Source organism: Narcine bancroftii, chromosome 10 (genome assembly GCF_036971445.1).
Source record: "Narcine bancroftii isolate sNarBan1 chromosome 10, sNarBan1.hap1, whole genome shotgun sequence".
NCBI classification, from domain to species: Eukaryota; Metazoa; Chordata; class Chondrichthyes; order Torpediniformes; family Narcinidae; genus Narcine; species Narcine bancroftii.
The window spans coordinates 18,269,860-18,293,514 of record NC_091478.1 but is presented as its reverse complement, the minus strand read 5'-3'; the positions used below and the strand labels follow the sequence as shown (position 1 = coordinate 18,293,514).

At 42.3% G+C, this 23,655-nt stretch overlaps 1 protein-coding gene and 1 long non-coding RNA gene across 2 annotated transcripts in view; both read left to right on the top strand.

Annotated features, from left to right (window-relative positions):
• cacul1 (CDK2 associated cullin domain 1) overlaps positions 1 to 23,655 on the top strand; it is a 165,910-nt gene that overhangs the window by 80,630 nt on the left and 61,625 nt on the right. The gene's annotated exons all lie outside the window — the stretch shown is intronic.
• LOC138744231 (uncharacterized) lies at positions 1,537 to 22,565 on the top strand. Its single transcript, XR_011345379.1, has 3 exons — positions 1,537 to 1,710; positions 3,324 to 3,376; positions 22,275 to 22,565. It is a non-coding gene; the product is annotated as an uncharacterized lncRNA (long non-coding RNA).

Below are 23,655 nucleotides of genomic sequence, written 5' to 3'. Positions count from 1 at the left end.
CACGGTCTGTGACGAGAGGGGCAAATCCATATCCTGAAGTTCCAACTCTTCTGGTACAGTACCGAGAGTTCCAGTTTGCTCTGGTTTTATAAATAACCACCTACAGTATTTTGCTTTCCTTTCATTAACCTGTTCAAAGAACAAGGACACACTTGAGAAAAGAGTTACTTTGGATTCCAGAATGACGTGTTCTCTGTAAGCATGACCATGCTGCAACAGATGCCCTCTTGGGTTTTTTTTTGCTTTCTCTCCTGTAAACAATACTGGATTCGCACAATGGAGTCCTTAGATTTTCATTTTAGTTCAGAAGATTTTGACCCTGCGATTCACAACAAAGATGAGCAATGCCAAGAGTACAAATCAATCCAAGCAATTAATATAACAACATGTATTCACAAAGCACGTACGGCAATGATAGGTTGGGGCAGGGGCCCTCATTTCTACTGAGGAAGGCGTAGGAGGGAGATTTAACGAGAGAGATAGTGGAATGATTAGGAGTTCCAATAACAGTGTTGTTTATTTAAAATCAAAACACAATGCTGGAGAAACTCAGCTGGTCAAACAGTGTACTTTATAAAGATAAAGGTACATAACCAATGTTTCGGCCTTGATTATGTATCTCGTTGGTTATGTGTCTTTATCTTTGTTATATAAATCCGCCCCATCCTGTGGTTCCTCCCACTTGACCCTGTATAAAGGCTCCATAACCCCTCCCCAGGAAGCCTGGATCACAGCACAGGATGACCTTCAAGTTTATTGTAAATAAAATCCTATACATCCATAACTCTAGTCTTTTGAATTATTGCTAGTGTATCAAGTACACTGTTTGACCAGCTGAGTTTCTCCAGCATTGTGTTTTTAATTCAACCATGGTGTCCACAGAGCTTCATGTTTTACAAGTGTTGTTTATTTATTGTTTATTGTCATGTGTTCTGAAATAATAGTGGAAAACTTTGTTTTGTGTGCCTTTCTGGCAAGTGAACTCATACCTAAGTATTGCTCGCAGCAAAAAATAAAACAAGAGAATATTGTGTTAAAAGAGGAAGAATTCAATTAAAACACTGCAAGGGCAGCATCTTTGGCCAATGGGAGTTCAGTTCTACACTGAAGAAGAATCTGTCCTTGAATCTGGTGGTGTGCGTTTTCAAACTCATGTACCTTGTTCCCTGGGGAAGGGATGGAAGAGAGTGTGACCAGAGAGGGATGGGTCCTTTTATATGTTGGCTGCTTTCTCGAGGCAGCAGGAAGTGTGGACAGAGTTGATGAAGGGAGAGTTGGTTTGCATGATGGCCTGAGCTGTATTTGTAATTCCTTGTGACTTGTGGTTTTGGTATCCAGAGTGATGCATCTGTACAGTTTACTTTCTACAATGCATGGGTTAAAGTAGATAAGACACATTGAGGAGATACTGAATTTGTAAAGCTTCTCAGGAAGTAAAGGCTTTGGTGTACCTTCTTAGCCATAGAATTGATGTGGGGGATCGGAACAAATTCTTGTTGATATTTACATCAAGTTCTTTACTATCCTCAGCTCAGCATCCATTGATTATAAATTAAGGGAGTGGCCTGGATTCTAGCATTGGCAGTGGATCGGTTAGGCAATGTCCTTCCTCTCTCAACAGAAGAGAGTTCATGTATATTGAAGCTATGTTCATTCCAATCAATTTCCTGAAGTTGATGCACAGCTCCTAAAAGAAAGATCTTCCAAGTTGTAAGTACAGTAGAATCCCCATTACCGGTACCTACGAGGATTGCAGATGTTGGATATGCAAATTTTTCTGGTTGACAGAGACTCACTCTTCCAATGCCTAACGGATACACCTGCATTATGAATACACCATTTAAAAGACAAAAGACAGTGCAAAATGTAAAGTAAGTTGGAAAAAAAATCAGTATTGTAATCTTTATTTATGTAAAGTTCACTTTAATCAGGTAATTCCCATAAATTTAAATTCGAATTCCAATCGCTGGCGCTGTAACAGTGTTGCCCTATCCATGCCGCCATTATAATTAACCCTCCCACCTCCCCAAGTTTACAGATAAAACCTTACTCTTCTTCTTTGGCTTGGCTTCGCGGACGAAGATTTAAGGAGGGGGTAAATGTCCACGTCAGCTGCAGGCTCGTTTGTGGCTGACAAGTCCGATGCGGGACAGGCAGACACGGTTGCAGCGGTTGCAGGGGAAAATTGGTTGGTTGGGGTTGGGGTTGGGTGTTGGGTACTAATATACATAATAATAAGGATAAAAACTCTTACTTGGCATGGATTGGCAGATAATTTGGGAGAGTCGCCCTAGCAGCGAGTGACGTTGGCCGCCTCTTCATCCGTTTCATTCCAATGCAATTTTATTGAAACTTTACCACCTTCCTCGCAGTGACAACCCAACTCACCTCCACACAAGTATCACGGTCAGAACCTCAGCGCACTTTCCTTACACTAACAACCTGACTCACCTCCACACAAGTATCATGGTCAGAACCTCAGCGCACCTTCCTTACACTGACAACCCGGCTCACCTCCACGCCAGTATCACAGTCAGAACCTCAGCACACCTTCCTTACACTAACAACCTGACTCACCTCCACACAAGTATCATGGTCAGAACCTCAGCGCACCTTCCTTACACTGACAACCCGGCTCACCTCCATGCCAGTATCACAGTCAGAACCTCAGCACACCTTCCTTACACTAACAACCTGACTCACCTCCACACAAGTATCATGGTCAGAACCTCAGCGCACCTTCCTTACACTGACAACCCGGCTCACCTCCATGCCAGTATCACAGTCAGAACCTCAGCACACCTTCCTTACACTAACAACCTGACTCACCTCCACACAAGTATCATGGTCAGAACCTCAGCGCACCTTCCTTACACTGACAACCCGGCTCACCTCCACGCAAGCGATAACAGTGAAAAAAATGCATGCGCATTGAGGGGCATTGCTAGTTTAGCAGGGCGAACCTGCCCGTGTCCAACGAAGTCTCAGCGCTCCCTCATGGGGTCCATCCCCCCATCTTAATTACTTAAAAAATTATTTATATCCTCGTTTTTCCCGGTTGTTTGAGATTCTGGTTGATTGAATTCCGGATAATGGGGATTTCACTGAATGTAGATTCTGTAGAATCTGGGATTAATCTTTAATAAGCTGAAAGTTATGATATTGATTAGTTGGTGGGTGTATATTAAAATGTTTGAGGTATTCACTTCACAGAAACATTAATTGGTTAATGTAAAATTGATGGTGAAGGTATTGTGCTCGGGGGAAATAATGAGAAAAGAAGAATGCTGAGACAGGCTTCTCTAACTCTAAATCCTCTACAGATCTTTTTTGAGGAGGAGTTGTTGGAACAACAGTTTGTGGCTTCAATATCCAGGTAAGATCAGGTTACATTTCATCAGGAGAAATAAAACAATCACACCAAATGGGTGAGAATGCAGACAAGCGAAACAAGACCACCATATCAATACCTTCATTTAGATCATTCATTTGAGCTAATTAAGTTGCTGCTATTGGTGGATTTTTTTTCTAACCCCATTCCCTTCTGAAGTTATTGGGTAAGTACATATGATTTAAATACCATTAAAAGAAACCACAAACTCACAAAGCAAGATCCAAGTGATTTTATAAATTGTGATAATTGATAAAAGGACCCCATAAATGTAGAAAATTAAATCCGTTGCAGTAGTAGAACATCTGATTTTTTTCCAAAGTTAGATATGCCATCATATCAGATAGCCATTGAGTATAAGTAGGAGGGCCAGCATCTTTCCATCTCATCAATATTGAACGTCTAGCAAGAAGTGGGACAAAAGAGACTACATGGGATTGAGACATAGTTATTTTCAGTTTCCGCAACATTAGGGGATGGAGTGAACATTGTGCAACCAGAACTTTCTCCAGCAGTATGTGAATAAACCCACAAGGGAAGGGGGATTATTGGATCTTGTACAGGAGAATGAAGCTGATCAAGTAGCTGAGGTATCAATTTGGGAACACTTTGGGATTAGTGACCACAATTCTGTTAGCTTTTAGATAGACTTGGAAAAGGATAACACTGGTCCTCAAATTAGAATCCTAAATTGGGGCAAGGCCAATTTCAATGTGATTGGGTTGCAGCAATAGTTGACTGGATGCAAATGTTTGAGTGAAAATTTTCTCACCATCTCCATCTCTGATCCCCCAATGATCACTGGATCATGCTCTTCTGGTTTTCCCTTCCTGAAGTCAACAATCAGCTCCTTAGTTTTGGTTACATTGAGTGCAAGGTTGTTGGTGGTGCACCATTCAGCCAAGTTTTCAATCACCCTTCTGTATCTGACTATTGAAGAAGCCCCCAGAACACTGAGCTGTCAGTCTTGGGCCTCTTTAAACCAGGTCTCCGCTAGGGCAGCAAAATCATGGAGGATGGGCAATGAAAGCCTACCAATGAGTCCAGCGGAATAATTAAGCCGAGAGGTAATGAAGCTGTGGATGAAGCTTTCAGTTATGGAGGACCAAAGGAAGGTGATGGGGCCTTCTAAAGTTAGGAACAAAAAGGATGACTCATGGAACTGATCCTGATGTTTACCTGGCCCAGTCTCCCAGCACTTCCTTCTCAAAAGAGGTGGAATGTCAGTTGATGTGATTGGAATGAACATTGCTTCAATATCCATGAACTCTCTTCTGTTGAGAGGGGAAGGACATTGCCTCACCGATCCACTGCCTATGCTAGAATCCAGGCCACTCCCTTAATTTATAATAATTTACACTATAAAGGTAGTCTTGCAGTGTGATTTGAAGTTTTGTTGGAGTAATTTGGATGACTGACTGTAACGGCCTGTTTATTTTATATTTAGCAGACTAAATTATGCAAACCAGTGCATATGAATTATTGACCTGAATAATATTTTACAATTTGTTTTTTGACAATGAGATAAAGCATGAATTTAAACCAATTAATACTTTATATGGAAAAAAAAAGATGGAAAAGGTATTTTACCTTCAATTTCCACAAACTTTCATGGGCCGGAATAGAAAAGAACATAAAATTGGTCTGCCTCTGAGAATTTAAACAAGGTATTCCTAATTCAAGCCTACAGCATCTCATTTCTTTGTACCACATCACTGTCTCTTCAGTCGAAATTCCACATGGAGTAGGTCTTTTAATTTTTGTGATTTATATTTTGATAAATGCATGAGGTGCTTCTTCCATTTGGTGCCCATACTACAATGGTGCTCATCCACATGTAATGGTCTTCTGGTGGGCATTGTCCAGTGCTGTCTGTAAGGAGTTTTCACATTCTCCCCGTGTCTATGGTGGTTTTCCCCCGCCCAGCACTCCGGTTTCCTCCAGCCCTTCGATACATATATGGTTATAGGTAAATTTAGGTGTAATTGGGCAGCACGAGTTTAAATGTGTGGCTTCTACCGTGCTGTAAATAAAATTTAAACTTGTTTGAGGAACAATAATATCACACAAGGGAAAGATGGTCCAACAGGGGTGAGCTGAATGGAAGGCTCTGTAGCATGAAAGCCAATCCCATCCACTGCAGCAGGTGGAACATCAGCTTGTAGAGGCGCTTGGTGTTTGCACACACCAGCTTTGTGCCCTGGTTGATGCAGCTACATCAAACACTGTACACGTTCATGGAGACTTTGCCCTGAAGGCCTATCACCATCACTTCTCTTCTGCCTGTGCCCTTCCCAATGGACCCATCAAAAAGGCTCACTGAAACACACAAACACAGGAGAGTGCACATCCTTGAATGAATGTAGATGGGACTGAGGAGCCAGAGGGCATCCTGGAGCACCTTGGTCCTATTGACTTGTGAATTAAATTCTGTAGTCAAGCAATGTATTTTAAACAAGGCATGCCATGTGCCAAACCAGAACCAAGCACCATCTCCATGGCAACTTGTCATTATTGCTCAATGTATGCTTTGCTGTTAATTTGACAAGCTGTGGAACATTTTATAAGACCATAGAACCATAGGACATTACTGCACAGAAAAAGGCGCCTTCGGCCCTTCTCGTCAGTGCTGAACTATTATTCTCCCTAGTTTCACTGACCTGCACCCCGACTGTAGCCGACCATACCTTCCCAATCCATACACCTGTCCAAATTCTTAAAAATTAAAATTGAGCCCACATTCACCATTTCAGGTGGCAGGTTGTTCCACACTCCCATCACTCTCTGTGCGAAGAAGTTCCCCCTCACATTCTCCCTAAACTTTTCCCCTTTCACTCTTAACCCATGTCCTCTGGTTTGTATCTCACCTATCCTCAGTGGAAAAAGCCAACCTACATTTATTCTGTCTAGACCCCTCACTTAAATATCTCGATAAAATCTCCCCTCATTCTTTATGCCCCAGGGAATAGTCCTAACCTATTTAACCTTTCATTTTTACTCAGTTCCTGAAGTCCAGGCAACATCCTAATAAATCTTCCTTGCACTTTTTCAATCTTATTAATATCTTTCCTGTAGTTAAATAAATCATTAAAGTGCAAAAGTACTGTGACAGTATATGTTGTGTTTTATATTGTATATAAATATGATTTTGGAAGATAAAGTGTGGCAGGTTTTTTCTCAGTGCAGGTCACAAAAACTTCAAAACAGATCTCATTTAAAATACTGGAGCTCTGCTCAAGCCAGATATTCAGGCTCAGAATACCTTTGCTAAAGCTTTGAAGAGTGCCCAAGGGACTTCACTAATGGATTGTTGTTTAGAAAAAACAACAGATGAAAGAATTCAGAGGATTAGGTTCAGATCTGTAGTCTGTCTGAGCGGAGGTTGCTGTTCTAAGAGGGTCATGTGGTTTTGCAAGCAGAGAGAGTAAAACAGGCTTTTCTCTGAGGGAGAGTGAGGGAATTCAGTTCTGCATTCTTTACAGTTCAGTAGCAGCAGTTGGGACTGGAACAGGACAAGCTGGCAAGCTTGTCGAAAAACCCCATTTTGAAGACGGGTTATGAGTGCTTACTTCAGCCTGGTCAAAGGCCTTGTGGTTCATACAAGAGGAGAGGACTGGCTGCATAATATTTCATTTGAAATAAGAGAAAAAAAAAGGAACTCTGTGGTGACCTGAAAGAAAGAGGTTATCATCTGAAAAACTCTGATGAGGCAAGTTTCTTCAGCCAAACATTGACGTGGCTGATTAAGAGGGATCAGTTTGTGTCCAGGAACAACAAGTCTCTCTCTGAAAACCAACAAGAACCTTCCTGAGCAGTAACCATTTGCCTTTCAAGCAGCAAAGCCTGGTGAACTTCATAAATGTTAAATTCTGTACCAGTGAACTTGGAGGAAAGAGAAGTGAGATTGGACTGTGAATTAAAGAACTTTTCTAAAGTTTCATCCACATTACATACACATGCACTTATAATTAGAAGGGGGTTAAGTTAGGTTAGGTTAGGTTAGTTAATAGTAATAAGCTAAAGTTTGATCCTGTTTTCATGTTTAAAGAGTATTAAAAGCAACTTTTGTTTAAGTAACCATTTGTCTTGGCGAATATCTATTGCTGCTGGGTTTGGGTGTCCTCTTGGCTTGTAACAGTTGCATTTAGAGTGGAAAAAGCGATTGATGGCACAACCCGGGTTAAACAAGAAAGATCTGCAGGTGCTGGGGATTGAGTTTAATACTCAAACGTGCTGAAGGTACTCAGCAGATCACGCAGCATCCATAAAGGAAGTAAAAGATACACAGCATTTCAGGCCTGGGTCCTTCGTCAGGTATGACGGTACAACCTGTCAGACAGGCATTGGGTGTGAGGCCTGATTTAGCATATCTGAAGCCTGCTTGCTGTTAACAGACTGGTTCACCATGGGGAATGAATGCAGCAGCAGGGATTCTAGGATACAGAGAAACAAGTGGTCGCAGCAGATCACAGATGGGTTGTGTGCAATCTGGACAAATGTTTTATCATCATACTCTGCTTTCAGTATTCAGTTCCATTGAAGTCACATACAAAAGAAATGCCATCACCCCTAAGGGGGTCTACTAGTGAGAACACTCTGATGGTAGTTCTGTTCCAATAATAATGCCAATGACTTTATTATCATATATATGTTGTACAATGTAAACATGCACTGAAATTCTTGCTGCAGCCAAAGAGGTTTTCACACACAAAATAAAGCAACTGCAATCAAATACATTAAATGAAATTAAAAAGATGCAGTTGGTGTATGGTCAGCGCAAAGCTATTACAGCGCCCGCATGTGGGCGCTGTTAAAGTGTATGTATGTTCTCCCTGTGTCTGTGTGGGATTCCTCTGGGTGGTCCAGTTTCCTCCCACCCTTCAAGACGTACAGGGGTTGTAGATTAATTGGGGTATTTGGAGAGCTCGGGCTCGTGGGTCGAAAGGGCAGGTTACCATGCTGTGTGCCTAAATTTAAATTTAAAGTGCGGAAAATAGAGACAGACAATAAATGATTGACACTCAACCACTTCCCATAAAAAAAGGGTGCTTGTCGTCAGCAGCCAGCTGAGCGGAACTTATATGCTCCGAAATCGATAACAGCATTATCAAAATGTCTTGTCTCATTGCAGTTAGGCTTCATTTCAACAGTAGAATTCACAGAAGGGAAATAATGTGCATTTGAAGGAGAGATTCAGCATTTTGTCACCTCTGTGTTATTTAGTTTGGGAACAAGGTGAAACTTTGACATCATTTCTAACTCTGTTCTTTTTCCCCGAACTTGAGAAGCAACAAAACTACAAAGCGAGAATCTGAATAAAGAGAATTTGGAGAAACTCATCAGTTCCGGCAGCATCTACAGAGAGGAATTGTTACTAAATGTTTCAGGTGGAGACTCTTGGTAGATGCGAAATATTCGCATCCCATCGACTGTGCCCGATCCGTTGAATACCTCCAGCAACTCCTGATCACCAATATTGCTACAGATGCTGAAGAGTCCGAGGCAGCCACAATGGGATTTTGGAGCAAAGATTGGTTCCCAATTTCCCAAAGCTCCCCCGTTGTAAAGAGTTGAAGGCGGAACAAGGAAGAACCACCTTGATCACTGTTAAGGGGCTGATGGCATTGGGCAATTGAAGATATGCTTCCTGAACACTTTTGTGTGTATTTTATGGATCATGAAAATCACCTTAAATTTTTACTATAATGTATTTTTTTTTAAAGATATAACCTATTTACATTCAACAGATTGACAACATGCTTCAAGCAGACAATACCATGAAGGGCAACATGTCAATGGAAATTCACTTCCGCGTTCACACTTGGGCTTCTTCCCCGCTGATCTTGGTGCAGTCATCGATGAACATGGTGAAAGGCTTCACCAGGTCATTGCCATCATGGAAAAGCAGTTTCAGAGCAACTGGAATCCATCAATGCTGGCCAACTATTGTTGGTTACTGACACGAGAGGTATCAGATGCTGAGTACAAATGAAAATCAGCGGCAAAACATTTTTAGGTCAGTTGAACTAACGCAACGTGCCAGCATCATTCTGCAATTAAACGTGATAAATTTAATAAAAGTTAATTTAATGTTTCCCCAACTTCCTACAAGATTCAGCAAATCTGAGATAATCCTTATGTTCATCTTGAAATTGTCAATCATGACCCCCAATTTCTTTTCAGGAAGCAAACCTTTTGAAAGATATTGTTGTCCAGTGTGGCCTGTGTAAGAGGCAATAGGGCATAAAAATTATTTGACCTACTCATAAAGGAATACTCATACGATTCACCTTCAGCTCAAAAGAGGATTTTGGAAGCCCACTGGGCAACTTAATGGCACATTTTCATCCTCTCCTCTATCTATTTATTCCAGAATTGTGTTAGGGAAGAACCGCACCAGTAATTGTATCTTTGCACCCCATTTCATCCCTGATGTAACAGATAAATACAATAGGGATCATGGACTAGAAAAAAATAATAGAGGAGAAATACTTTTCATCATAAGAATTGCATTTATGCAATTAATGAAACAAATAATGCTTTGAGTATGACTTATCCTTTCACAGATAGAGGTGCCCTCTTGAAAATTTGTTCATTTAAAGTTTTCTATTGCCAGACTCCAGAAACATCATTGAAACGTTAATGGAAACTGACCTACCAACTTTGATTGTATTCATATCTGCAAACATTACCTAATTGGTGCTGTAATTTATTTCAATTAATCTCAGCAGAATAAATTGAATGAATTGCACAAATGAGAAGACATGCGTTGATATAATTATGTTGGAGCAATTTTGCTGAATAAAAGAGAAAAACTTGGAACAGAACCAAACTTATTTAAATTCTCCTGGTAAAAGAGCTGCTTTTCCTGCAGTCTAAACAAATAGCTTAATGCGGTTCTGAAATGATAGCAGGATTCCTACATGATCATCTTTGATCAGAAATAGGAAAAATGTGTACTTACCTGCTCTCTGACCCTGTGTAATTTTCTTTGCTTTTCTGAAAGGAATGTTCGTGCTGGCTGCATTCATTTAGTCATGGTCTGTACCTTGTAAGCATGAATATACACCTAGTACACTTGCATTAGTGCCTACTCTTCCTAAGGAGATGGGCAAGGATACCAGTCCCTCTCTTGACAACATTGTACAGAGGCACAGTTCAGAGTGTTCCCTCTGGCTGCATCATTGTGTGGTAAGGTAGCTGCATGGTATCGACCCGAAAATCAACAGAGAGGATCATTAAAATGGCTGAAAAGATCTCTGAGCTCTCCCTTTCCTCTATTGATGACATTCATTGGGACTGTTGCTTAAATAGGGCTCAAAGAATTATTGAGGATCCCTGTGATCCATTACACAATATAGAACATAGAACACTGCAGCATAGAACAGGCCTTTCAGCCTTCGATGTTGTACCGACCCATATATTCCTTAAAAGAAGTTCCAAACCCTCCTTATTCCATAACCCTCTATTTTTCTTCCATCCACCACCAACCCTGGTAAGCCATTCTAGGGACCCACAACCCTCTGCATTAAAAAAATACCCTTTATGTCTCCCCTAAATGTCCCTCCATTCACTTTGTATACGTGTCCTCTGGTGTATGCTATTCCTGCCCTGGGAAACAGGCGCTGGCTGTCCCCCCTATCTTTGAATAAAACACAGAAGTCTGCAGACACTGATTGAAATGAAAACACAAAGCTAGGGAAACTCGGGGGGAGGAGCACAGTCTCCCAGGCAAGAGGTAATAGGTGGAAAAGAGAGGGAAGGAGGGAACACCAGTAAACAGGGTGAAGGGGGATGGCTCTGTGAATGGATCTTGGATCAGAAATAGGAAAAATTGTTTTTTTTTTCCCTGCTCTCTGATGCTGTACTATTTTCATTTGCTTCATGTTGGCTGCTTTCACTTGGGGAGGTGCCAGTTAATGAAGAAATCGAAGGCTATGTAGTTAACCAGGAATCATGGCTTTTATTAGTAGAAACTCAGTAATACAATAAAGAATGATAATGGGTGCCTACACAATAGCCAAGGGGAGTGTCTTTAGTGGTAAAGATAATATGCGTCCAATGTCAGTAGAGCAGACTAAGCACAGCGAAAGACTGACAGGATGACACAGATTCATCACGAGGTTCTTTATGTACCTTGTAAGGATGAATATACATACACCCACTACACTTGTGATAGTACCTATATGTCCTACGAAGACTGAGGAGGACAAGGCTACTGGTCCCCACCTTGATGACATTTTCCAGGAGCACAGTATGTTAGACCTGCTACCATCAGGAAGGAGGTTCAGGAGCATCAAAATCAGGACTGCAAGGCTGGGAAATGGCTTCTTCTCATAGGCCGTTGGATTGATGAACATCATGCTATAACCTTGGGTCTTCTGCAAATGAAATGAGGAACTTACTCCAAAATGCTGGTATAGATTTATTTTAGATTATGTATATACTGTACGTATTTGTGATTCTTACTTTCAGTGTATTGTGTATGCACCATGGTATGGAGAATTTTAAATTTAGACATACAACATGGTAACAGGTCCTTTCGGGCCATGAGCCAATACCGCCCCATTACACCCAATTGACCTACACCCCCAAAATGCTTTGAGTGGTAGGAGGAAACCAGAGTACTCGGAGGAAACCCACGCTGAAACAGGGAAAACGCTTCACAACCAACGCGGGATTGGAACCCCAATCCCGGTCGCTGGCGCTATAACAGCATTGCGCTAACTGCTATGCTACTTCATCTTGTGGTATACACAGGTATATTCGCTCTTTGCATTTTCACTTTTACAAAGAAACCCGTGTTCGCTATCTGAAAGAAATTTGAATGGATTTTCGCTTTTATGAAAATAGCCTTCAATAGTTGTGCCATTTTGGCTTGCAAAACATTTCACAGGAACACTCCACTTTCATAAAGCAGGGTATATATGTATACACATAATAATAATGAACGTGAACCTGAACTACCCCTAATGAAAGCTCTGTCAACTCCTGGGAGAGGTGAAAAACAAAAATCCAGATTGATTTGGGGAATAAAAACAATAATCTGAAAAATTTCTCTCCAACCCTACCTTGGGAAGCAAAACTAGTCGATGCTATCTCTCTGGAAATTCTAATTCTATTTAGTGGAAGAAGTAATTCCACACAGCTAAAAACATTTCCCACTCTCACTCACCGAATAAGTCTGTACCACATGAGATAGCATTCTGTTCCTGAAGTTCTCTGTACGCTGGGAATAGCAATATCTACAGGAACCTAAGCTGCATATTGTCTTCTTTCAATTTAAATTTGAAGCTCTCGATCCTCTGTAATTCAATTAATTGGAGCAAACTGCGTACTGGAAAATTTTAATTACACTGTAAGGAATTGGTTTGTTGCAACTTTGTTTACAAAGTTCAGGATTTATTTGCGATTGCACTCACCTACGCAGTGTTTGTTACCTTTGAGAATTGTGCTGGAATTCATTTTTCACAAAATAATGCATGAATTCTATTTAGCATAAATACTTGACAAATAGCTTTCAAAAACCAATGAGAAAATAGTAAGGCCACATTAAAAAGTATTGAATTCAAGTTGTGACTTGAAAAGTGGATTTGAATCGTATCAAAGAGATCGTATTTTAATCAAATGATCATTAAACACACTGCAATGGAAAAACAGATTGCAAACCCCATTAGTGAACACGACGAATACTAATGATCCCTTTATATTACTTTGCTATTCAGAACCTAGATATATAATTTGCCTGGAAATTACTGAGTATAGAGAAATACTGTAATTTTAATGATTTAATGGAAAATCATCCTGAGCAGCCTTCGCCTATATCACTATCTCTCCTTGTAATTTACAGAACAAGTAAAACATGCTCTGGGGTTCATCAAGAGGTGGTACAGTTAGTGTATTTGTTAGCACAACGCTCTTACAGCATGTGATAGTACAGATTCTATCACCAATGTGTATATGTTCATATGTACAGATGGTCGTGTAGGATGACTGTGATTGGCTGAGAGCGTAGCCACACCTACTAGCAGGTTTTAAAGGATTGCTCCTTGGACGGGTAGAAGAAAAACAGAAGGCATGGGTGCGGAAAAATGAGATTGTCTGGAGTAGATTTCGATAGGTTGGCACCACATTGTGGGCCGAAGAGCCAGTGTTATGCTGCAATACTCCATATTCTACGTTTGCTCTCCTCCTCTGGTACTTCTCCTGCACCAGCAAGTTTACAAATTCTCCATCAGGGCTTCCTCCCAGCAGTCTGGGATTATCTTTCATTAGTCCTTGGGGATGCGTCCACCTTTAGGCACACTATATATTTTTTAAAAACTTAACAATGTTAAAGAGGTGTTTGTAGGGAGATAATAAATTCAGTAGCAGGAACTGCTCAAACTTAAGCACTAACTATTAAAGTGCAAGCAATAATTTTTCCTTAATTGAATTGGATGTTGCAGATATAGGCTGGAAAATGGCATGAAATTAATCTCCTCAGCAGACTTCCATTAAAATGCTGAGTTATTGAGAGAGAGTAAATGAAAGAACAAAGGGAGCTTGCTCAAATCTCCACCCTGTGTAGGAAAGATACGGATTAAATGTCAGTGCAACGTGCGTCCATGATCTGAAGCTATAATTACAGTTTTGCAAAAGGTTACGAGTCACAGAATTATTGTGCTTCATGTATTTTGCTTTGCTTGAGGAATAGAGGGAAGTGGTCCACCTATTTATTAATCTTACACTGTATCATCATTGTGCTAACTTTGGAGACATGATTATAATTTTCCAGACAACCTTTTGTAATTGAGAAGTGGAAGGGTTCGATACCTAGATTATCAAAGCTCCCAACTGCAGGCATACAGATGTAAACTAATAAATTCATGGAAGCATTATCTCAAAGGAATTGGAATTTTCCAAAGGTGAGATTGGTGGAATCTGAGTGTACAGAACATTTGGACCATCAATAACTCAAAAGACTGAGGTTGTTAAACTGCATGTTGGTCAGTTAGCAGGGTAAGTTGTTTACCCGCCAGTTAATGGCGCCAGTGCCGCTCTGCCTCGACAATGGCTTGGGCCTCTTTCTTGACTGAGGAATGCTGAATTTTGGGTCCCTGTAGGGTACGAGAAAAGAAAGCAACTGGCCTCTCTGCCTCGTTAAGGGTGGCAGTCAGGGCGAAGTCTGACGCATTGCTCTCCACGGGGAATGGGGTGGATTCATCCATGGTGTACATTGACAATTTCTGTCTTGATGTGGTTGAAGGCTGCATGAGCCTCCACCATCAGAGAAAAGGATGTGGATTTGACGAGGGGGCAGGCCTTGTCTGCATAATTAGGGACCCATTGGGCATAATAAAAGAAGAACCCAAGACACTTTTTCAGGGACTTAAAGCTGTAGGGGAGGAGAAGTTCCAGGAGCGGCTGCTTGCGGTCAGGGTCTGGGACAATTACTCCATTCTCAATGACACAGCTGAGGATGGCAAGGCGGGTTGTGTGAAATACGTACTTGGCCTTGTTATACATGAGGTTAAGTAGCTTGGCAGTTTGGAGGAATTTCTGGAGGTTGACGTTGTGGTCCTGCAGGTCGTGGCTGCAGATGGTGATGTTATTAAGATATGGAAAAGTGGCTTGCAGCTTGTACTGGTCCACCATGTGGTCCATCTCCCATTGGAAGACTGAGGCACCATTCATGAGATTGAAAGGGACCCACAGGAAATGGTAGAGGCAGCTTTCCTTGAACTCAGTGTATTGATGGTCCTCCGGACAGATAGAGAACTGATGATATGCCAGGTTGATGGTTGAAAAGACCCGATACTGTGCAATTTGGTTCACCATGTCGGCTACACATCTAATTGTGTGCAGCAGTTGATGATCTGACTGCAGTCAATAACCATCCTGTTCTTTTCCCCATTCCACTACCATTTGTCAGCAGGAATTTTCCCAGAGTGAAATAGAATAAGGATAATTTCTGGATTGATTCATATCATTGGGCACATCGAGTCATTGAGTTTTAACAGGGCAGAAACAGATTTTCTGCCTGACTTGTCTATCCAAACCAAGTTGGCTACCCAAGTTGTCCCATTTATCTACATTTAGCCCATATTCCTCAAAACCGTTCCTATCCATGTATCTGTCAAAATGTTTTTTAAATGTTCAGATTGTACCCATGTGATGTGAAAAGTAAGTTTGGTGGGTCTGAGAAGCAATGAGTCTGACCACGAGATGATTGGACAAAAGATCTTTATTTGCCCACAGGGGCTAGTCACAACAGGGATCACATACACACTCAGACAATGCACATGCAATACATCCTCAACAGTACAGCATGATCTATATGATAGAGGAGAAAGGCACATCAGTATCCACCATCCTTCAACCTGGTGCAGGTACGGCACCTAATTAGCTACAAGGAAATCAGTTACAATGATCAATTCACTCTTGTCCACCACAATAAGCCCTCCAACCCATTACTGCCACACAACTTGTAATTTGTAATTCTCCAATGTCATCTATGGCTCATGACCTGGAGTGGAGCTTGGGCCCATCCTCGGGGGAAAAAGAGACCCAGTCGCTCTTTCCTCTTGGCCATCTCCTGCTTCCTCCAGTCCTCTGATAATTCCTCTAAACCTCCACTCCCTCCTGGCCTTCCTAAAGGGTTCAGTATGATTTCTAGAAACTTAGAGCTAAATTGCAAAGTGTTTGAAACATTCAGAGAGCAACAACCATGAAAGGACAGCTCAGTTGATAATCCAGGAATAAACTATGCTCACACTACTTTGCTTCTCCAACACATCAGGTTCCAATATTCTAGTGAATCCAGCAATCATGGATAGATACAGTCATCTATGTGAGATCAACCTTTTTCAGAAATCGTGACTTCTCTTTCACTACCATCAACTCAGAACTCACCTGCATCCCCTCTATTTCCCGTTCATCTGACCTGGTATCCTCTGAGCCCACGCGCAACAAGGACAGGATTCCCCTTTTCCTCACCTACCATCCCACCAGGCTCCACATCCAACACATCCTCCTCCTCCATTTCCATCGCCTACAATGTGATCCCACCCCAAGACACATCTTCCCCCTCTCTCCCCTCTCCACCTTATGCAAGGACCCCTCCCACCGTGACCCCCTCATTTACTCTTCCCTTCTCACTAATCGCCCCCTTGGCACTGGTCCATGTGACCGCAGGAAATGCCACATTTACGCCCACACTCCTCCCTCACCACCTTTCGGGACCCCAAACAGCCCTTCCTGGTGAAGCAACACATTGCTTGTGAATCTGCAGGGTTCGTCTACTGCATCCGGTGCTTCCGTTGTGGCCTCCTCTATGTCGGAGGGACTGGATGCAGATTGGGAGATGGGTTCATTGAACACCTATGCTCTGTCCACTGTTATAGTGGGGATCTCCCAGTGGCCACCCATTTCGCATTCCCATGGCAGTATGTCTGTTCATGGTCTCATGCACTGTCAAACTGAGGCTGCCCACAAATTGGAGGAAAACCTTATTTCCGTCTGGGCACCCTCCAACCAGATGGCTTAACATCAGCTTCTCCAGTTTCTGTATCCCCCCACCTCCCAGTCTCTCTCTTCTTCTACCCCGTTCCTTTCCTCTATCTCTCCACCTCTTGTCATCTTTCTTTCTCTCTCTCTCTCTTTCTTTCTCCCTCCAGCTCTGCATTCACAGAGCTAACCCCCCCTTACCCGATCAATTCTCAGCTTCTCTCTCCTGCCCTCCTAACCATGTCTATTATGGCCTCTTGGCTTCTGGCCTGCACCCCCCCTCTCCTCCCCCCAGCCTTTTCTTCCCTCCTCCTCCACCATTTAATTCGGTTGTTTGCCTGCCTTTGTTCATGCCAACTCAGGCCTGAAACGGTGGTTATATATCTTTGCTTCCCAGGGATGGTGCACGACCTGAGTTACCTCAGCACTTTTGTGTATTTTTTTTCCCCTTTTTAGATTTTTTGAAAGAATACGGCACATTTGTTCCTCAATTTTTTGCTCTGGGAGGCAATCTGATCAACTTCTTTTCATTAAAATCCAGACCAATTTTTCTCCATGGAATTCCTTCCTGTAGCATCCTTTTTAATTGAACAATCTGCCAGAGGAACTCAATGGGTAAGGAACAGCTGAAGTTTCAGCTCAGAATCCTTCCAACAAGACTGACAAAAAGTTCCAGCCCAAAATTTAAATTTTGGCATATAGTACAGTAACAGGCTGTTTCGGCCCACGAGCTCGTGCCACCCATTTACACCTGTTTGACCTACACCCCCAGTACATTTTTGAATGGTGGGAGGAAACCAGAGCTCTCGGAGAAAACCCATGCAGACGTGGGGAGACTCTGTGTTTACTACAAACACGGCATCTTATTTCACTCCATAGAAATTGTCAGTCGAGTCAACCCCGACCCACAATGTTGACTGCCTGTACCTCTCCTACGGACGCTGCAAGACCTGCGGAACCCCTCCATTGTTTTCTCAAGATGCCAGCCTTTGCAGTTTTTGAGGTTTCTCTGGAAACCGATCGCCTCTGTTCACAGAAACAAGAGGATCTGTCATCCAGATATATAGCCTTCAAGCAAACATTTCATATTTGTTCAACGATTCGCTGACACCTTCATGGTAATAGCCTTTATTTCTGCAGATTCTCACATCCCCTTTTGAGCTTTAGAATTGTTTTACGTTGACCACAAGATTAATGCTAAACATTAAGTCACCGTCCTTATGATATGAAATTTAAACAAAGTCAGGTCACACTCACAATCATTGCAACCCCTCCACCACCAGACTCTGCACCAATAATCTCAATCAGGGACTCATTTAAAGGCACTTACTTTTGCAATTTATTGATTCTTTTTCTCTCTGTATTGTACAGTCAGTTTGTTTACATTTTGTTATTTGTTCACATGTACATTGACTACAGTTTTTAGCACTACCCATAAGTGGCAATTCTGCCTCGCCCGCAGGTAACATAATTTCTGGGTTTGTACTCTGACAATAAGTCTGAAATCTATTCCCTCCCCCCCCCCCCCCCCCCCCACTTCTGCTCAAAAGTCTTTCAGCACTGCAAAATGCTGGAAGTACAAGCTCAGGGCAATGTGGCAAGATGTATGATTCAATGGGGACCCTGGCTGAAGAAGAAATCAATCGTGTAAGTTCTTAATCATTGACGTGTAAAGATTGAGAAAGGGACAGGACAAAGCATGGAAATGGGAATAGGATGAATTTGAGTCGAGGCGACACAGGAGAGACTGTAGACGCTGGAATCTGCAGCAAAACACCATTTGCTGGAGGAAATGAACAGGTCGAGCAGTCTCTGTGGGAGGCAAAAGGGCAATTCATCAGTGTTTTTGGGGCCAAGGCCCTTCATCTTGATGATGGGGCCTGGCGCAACACATCGACAATTCTTCTTCTTCTCTCGATGCTGCTCGACCCACTGAATATGAATATGAATCAAATTTGGTAGTGAAAAGAAAATAAAGTAAGAGACAGAGGGAGGAAAAAAAAGAGGGAAGGTGGAGAGAACATCTTACCGTCTGAAGGCGGTACACAAAAGAGGGGAAGGGGGACGGGCCTGAGTCATCGACTGCCTGCTGATTTCCACGGGTGCTGTGTGATTCGGTGGATTGTGCTCATTCAATAAACCACTTGTTTACCTACCATCTAAATAAATCAGAATCCCCTTCTTATTGCAGCACCAAAGAATTAAAAGTGTGCATGTACTGTTCAGTAACAACTCGAATATAATGAGTGACCACACTGTAGTGGACTGGTCCTGCCTTCTAGCTCCTCCCCCCAGGGCACGTATATAACCCTGAGCCCCCTCTGAAGCCTCTTCATGAACACTACATGTGTTGTAAGCTAATAAAAGCGTTAGTTCTCTCTCCAGTCGAGTGTGAGCTTTTATCCCTGCTACACACGTGATAGTTAATATGCAAATTGACACGGAAGTTCAGAGTGGGCTGCTGTCCTTGTGAGTCTAAAGTCACAGCACAATTTTGTAGCAATTCACAACTTGTCAACCTCATTAGCGGCCTGTACCATTAAATTGCCCAGTTGTTTCTCCACTCATATCTCATGCAAGATCACAACACCCAGGCTGTGACAACAATTAAAGCACATTCACTCTGTCTAGGAAGCAAGGATGTATAATCAGCATTTGGGGCCTGAGCCCTTCGTCGCCATTTGGATCCACATTCAGTGCCAATGATGGGGGGGGGGGGCATTTGTGGGCATGGCCCCCTCTTGCGAGGTGATGTGTCCACATATGCTCATGAGGCATGCTACCCGCCTTGCGAGGTGGTGTGCTCCCATACGCTCATGGCCATCGCTCACTGTCAGATCCGCCCCCATCACTAGCGTGCATCAAGATTCACTAGCGTCCAGCTTGACGCACGCTAGTGACTCTCCATGCAATAAAAGCAGAGCTTTCGACTGCTACATCAGAGGGACAGAGGAGGTGTGGCAGGTAGGCAGGTAAGCCACCACCAGCACCCCACCACCCACACCCACTGAGCGAGTTTACGACTGCTGGACTGTGCCCCTCCCAGTTACCCTAATGCCCTCCTCTAACTCTTGTCCTGGCGCCGACTCATATCATGCTTCACCAGGGAAGATTCCACAAAGGAAAGAAGGTGGAAGTCCTTCTCCACCTGGGGAAATGATCAGATCTTCCTTTCGTTGAATTCACCTGGAGGAACATATGGCAAGTTCCTTTCTAATGAGTATTTTTTTAAATTTTAATTTTAAAAATAAATTTAGACATACAGCATGGTAACAGGCCCTTCAGGCTCTTGAGTCTGTGTTGCCCAAATATCCCAATTAAACTAGAATCTCCATATGTTTAGAAGAGTGGGAGGAACTGGAGCACTGGAGGAAACCCTTGCAGACAATGAGAATGTACCAACTCCTTACAGACAGTGCGAGATTCTAAGCTGGGCTGCTGGTACTGTAAAAGTGTTGTGTTAACCGCTACGCTAATCATTCCACCCCATTCGTCTCCACTCCCCAGCGCCTAATTCCTAGACAGTAAAGGCAAATATTCCCTCTCTTTTAGATTAAATAAGGATTTAATTTTGACATGAATGTTTGAAAGGATTAGCAATTACAGTGAAACACAATCTGCCAGATTAACTCAGCTGGCCGAACAACATCAATGGGAAGAACAGAATGGGCAACATTTTGAACCAAAGCTCTTCACCGGGACTAGGGATATAGAGTAGAGAAACTCAGTGTAATGGCCATTCAGCCCATTGAATTCATCCTTCCATTCCATTATGGCTGATTTACTATCCTTTTCAACCCCATTCACCTCCCTTTTCCCTGTAACCCTCGATTCCCTTCTTCATTATGAACCTATCTAACTCCGCCTTTAACATACCCCATGACTTCACCTCTACAGCTGCAAATTACACAGGTTCACCATCTTCTGGGAAGGAAGTTCCTCCTCATCTCTCTTCTAAAAGGACATTTTTGTATTCCGAGTCTGAGCCCTCCGGTCTGCGGCTCCTCCACCATAGGAAACATCCTCTCCTCATCAACTCTATCCAGGCCTTTCAGTGTTAGATAGGTTTCAATGAGATCTCCCCTCGTCCTTCTAAATTCCAAGGTGCACAGTCCCAGAGGCATCAAAAACGCTTTTCATATGATAACCCTTTTATTCCAGGGATTATTCTGGTGAACTGCCTCTAGACCCTTTCTTCCCAACACATCCTTCCTGAGATAAGGACCCCAAAACTGCTCACAATACTTTGTGCAGTCTGACCAATGCCTTATAAAACCTAAACATTACATCCCTGCTTTTATATTATTCCTCTCGAAATGACTGCCCGTGTTGCATTTGCCTTCCTTCCCACCAACTCGACATGCAAATTCACCTTTAAGGAGTCCTGCATGAGGACTCTCTCTGATTTGTGAACTTATTGCCCCTTTAGGAAACAGTCTAGACCAACATCCTCAACCTTTTTTTGGCTATGGCACCACTCCCCCCCCCCCCCCCCCCCCCAAAAATGAGGACTCTGCTCAAAGTTTATGGGACCCTTCCCTGTGAAGCAGTCATGTTTTGATTTCTTCCGTACCTCTCTCAACTGACTACATCAAAACATAAAAATACATTTATGTCACCTGAGATTAAAAGAAAACAAGGCTTTTACTTACATGTGCTGTGCCCTCCCCCCCAGGAGGGCTGAAGGCCCCTGTTGCGAATGGCTGGCCCGTACTTTTATTCCTTCCATCAAAGTGCATGATCACACACTTCTCTCAACTGTACTCGATCTGCCATTTCTTTGCCCTATTTTCTGACCTAAGTCTTTCTGCAGATGCGGTGCTTCCTCAGCGCCACGTGCCCCTCCTCTTATCTTTGCATTATCGGCAAACTTGGCCACAAAGCCATCAGTCCCATTATCATTAACTTTTGAAGCCAGTTGCTTCCACTCTGTAACATGGCATAGACATGACTCACAGAATGAAAGCAAAAGGAAATTGTCGTTGAGAAGCAGACCTAAAATAGTGAAAGACCATCTCCCATTCACATAAAAAAAAACAATTGTTTGTGCTACTGGATAAGGCTGATGGGATTTTGACCTTTAAATAAAACTCTCATAAAATGTCTGATATAATGTTTGATGAAGGCAGCTGTGAAAAAGATATAGGCTTGTTTGAAAGACAAAAACACCAGAAGAATGTTCAACATTGTGATTTAGTAAATTCAATTTTTATGGTTATGGTCCCTGAACATTCAAAGAACCAAAGTTGATAAAACAAATCAAATTTTTATGTAGTACATAGCTGTTATAGACAGGACAGGATAAAAGTGATCTGGGCCAAATGCAGACAGATTGCATTAGCTCAGGTAGACAACTTTGACACAATTGTAAAACCCGATGATTCTTGTCATCTAGAATTCACAGCCTGAAACAATGTTAGATGTGATTCACTTCTGAGCTTCAAAGTGATTTTGATCAATACTCGAGGGAAGAAACAACACAAGAGCACAGCAGTAGAGCCTGGTGTTGAACGAAGTGGATTACCTTTGTGAGGAATTGAGACTGGAATGAATGGCCTTCTCTACTTTGGAACAATTCCGATTCTAGTTCAATTGTTTTGAAAAGAACATTCTGTGTTTTGCCAATTCCTCCTCTGGATTAAAATCTGATTAAAGTGCAGATTAGGTGAAATAAATTGAAAATCAGGAGGCTGAGTATTACTTACATAACACAACCTATTTGGGGACAAATAGATTTTGGAATTCCAGTACATTGGAAATAATGAAGCTGATTATAAGGCAGCTCTGCATTCAGAGAAGTTAATGCCTCCCCCCACACCCCTCCAATCCTAGCTAATTGCTCCCCTGCCTTTAAATTTTAAATTTAGACATACAGTGTGGGAACAAGCCCTTTCAGCCCACTAACCCATGCTGCCCAATTACATCCAATTGCCCTTTAACCAGTTTTGAACTGTGGGAGGAAAGCGGAACTCCCAGAGGAAACCCACACAGACCCAGGGAGAATGCACAAACTCCTTACAGCCTGCGCCAGATTCAAACCCGTCTTTGGTGCTGTAAATGGGTTGTGCTAACTGCTTCATTATAACCATGCTGCCCTTTGACATGTGATCTAAGGGCTTCTTTTACCCTGAGGGTAGAAGATTGTCTTCCATTTCATCTGCTCCATCCGACTCACCACTGAAAGCTTTTGAACCCATTCTCTTCCACATAGGACCATTCTTCGTTTTTTTCCAGGTTTATTTGGGATCCTGCATGAATGTAGTCACAAAATATGTAGGTTAGCTTGGAATATAGCCAGCTAACTCATTGGTGCACCAAACAAATCGAAGGCATCATGGCTGATGGTAACTGAATGCAGAAACCATTCAGCACACAGCAGGCAGACTGCCTGCAGTGCTATTAACTGCATCAGTTAAATCACATCGTGTAGTCTTCATACTGGTTTTGGAAGGTGGTCTGTTACCCTTTGTACGTTCTCTATCCGCTTAATCAGGAGGTAAACAGCATGGATTCCAGATGATCGTTTACCAATTATACTTATTGAGATCAAAGTGAGTGAAGTCAAAGGTTTATTAATATCGACTCAGGCATTAATTTCTTGCAATATCCCCTTTTTAATGAGGCAATTCAAAGGCTTGCTAAAATAACTAATGTCACTAATTTTTTGCCTACATTCATCCATTATTATATTCTGAAAAGCTTCTTTAATCGTCCTACATGATGCAAAGCATTAAGCATGAGTTCCTAAACGATCAGCTACAGTTTGTAGGATCACA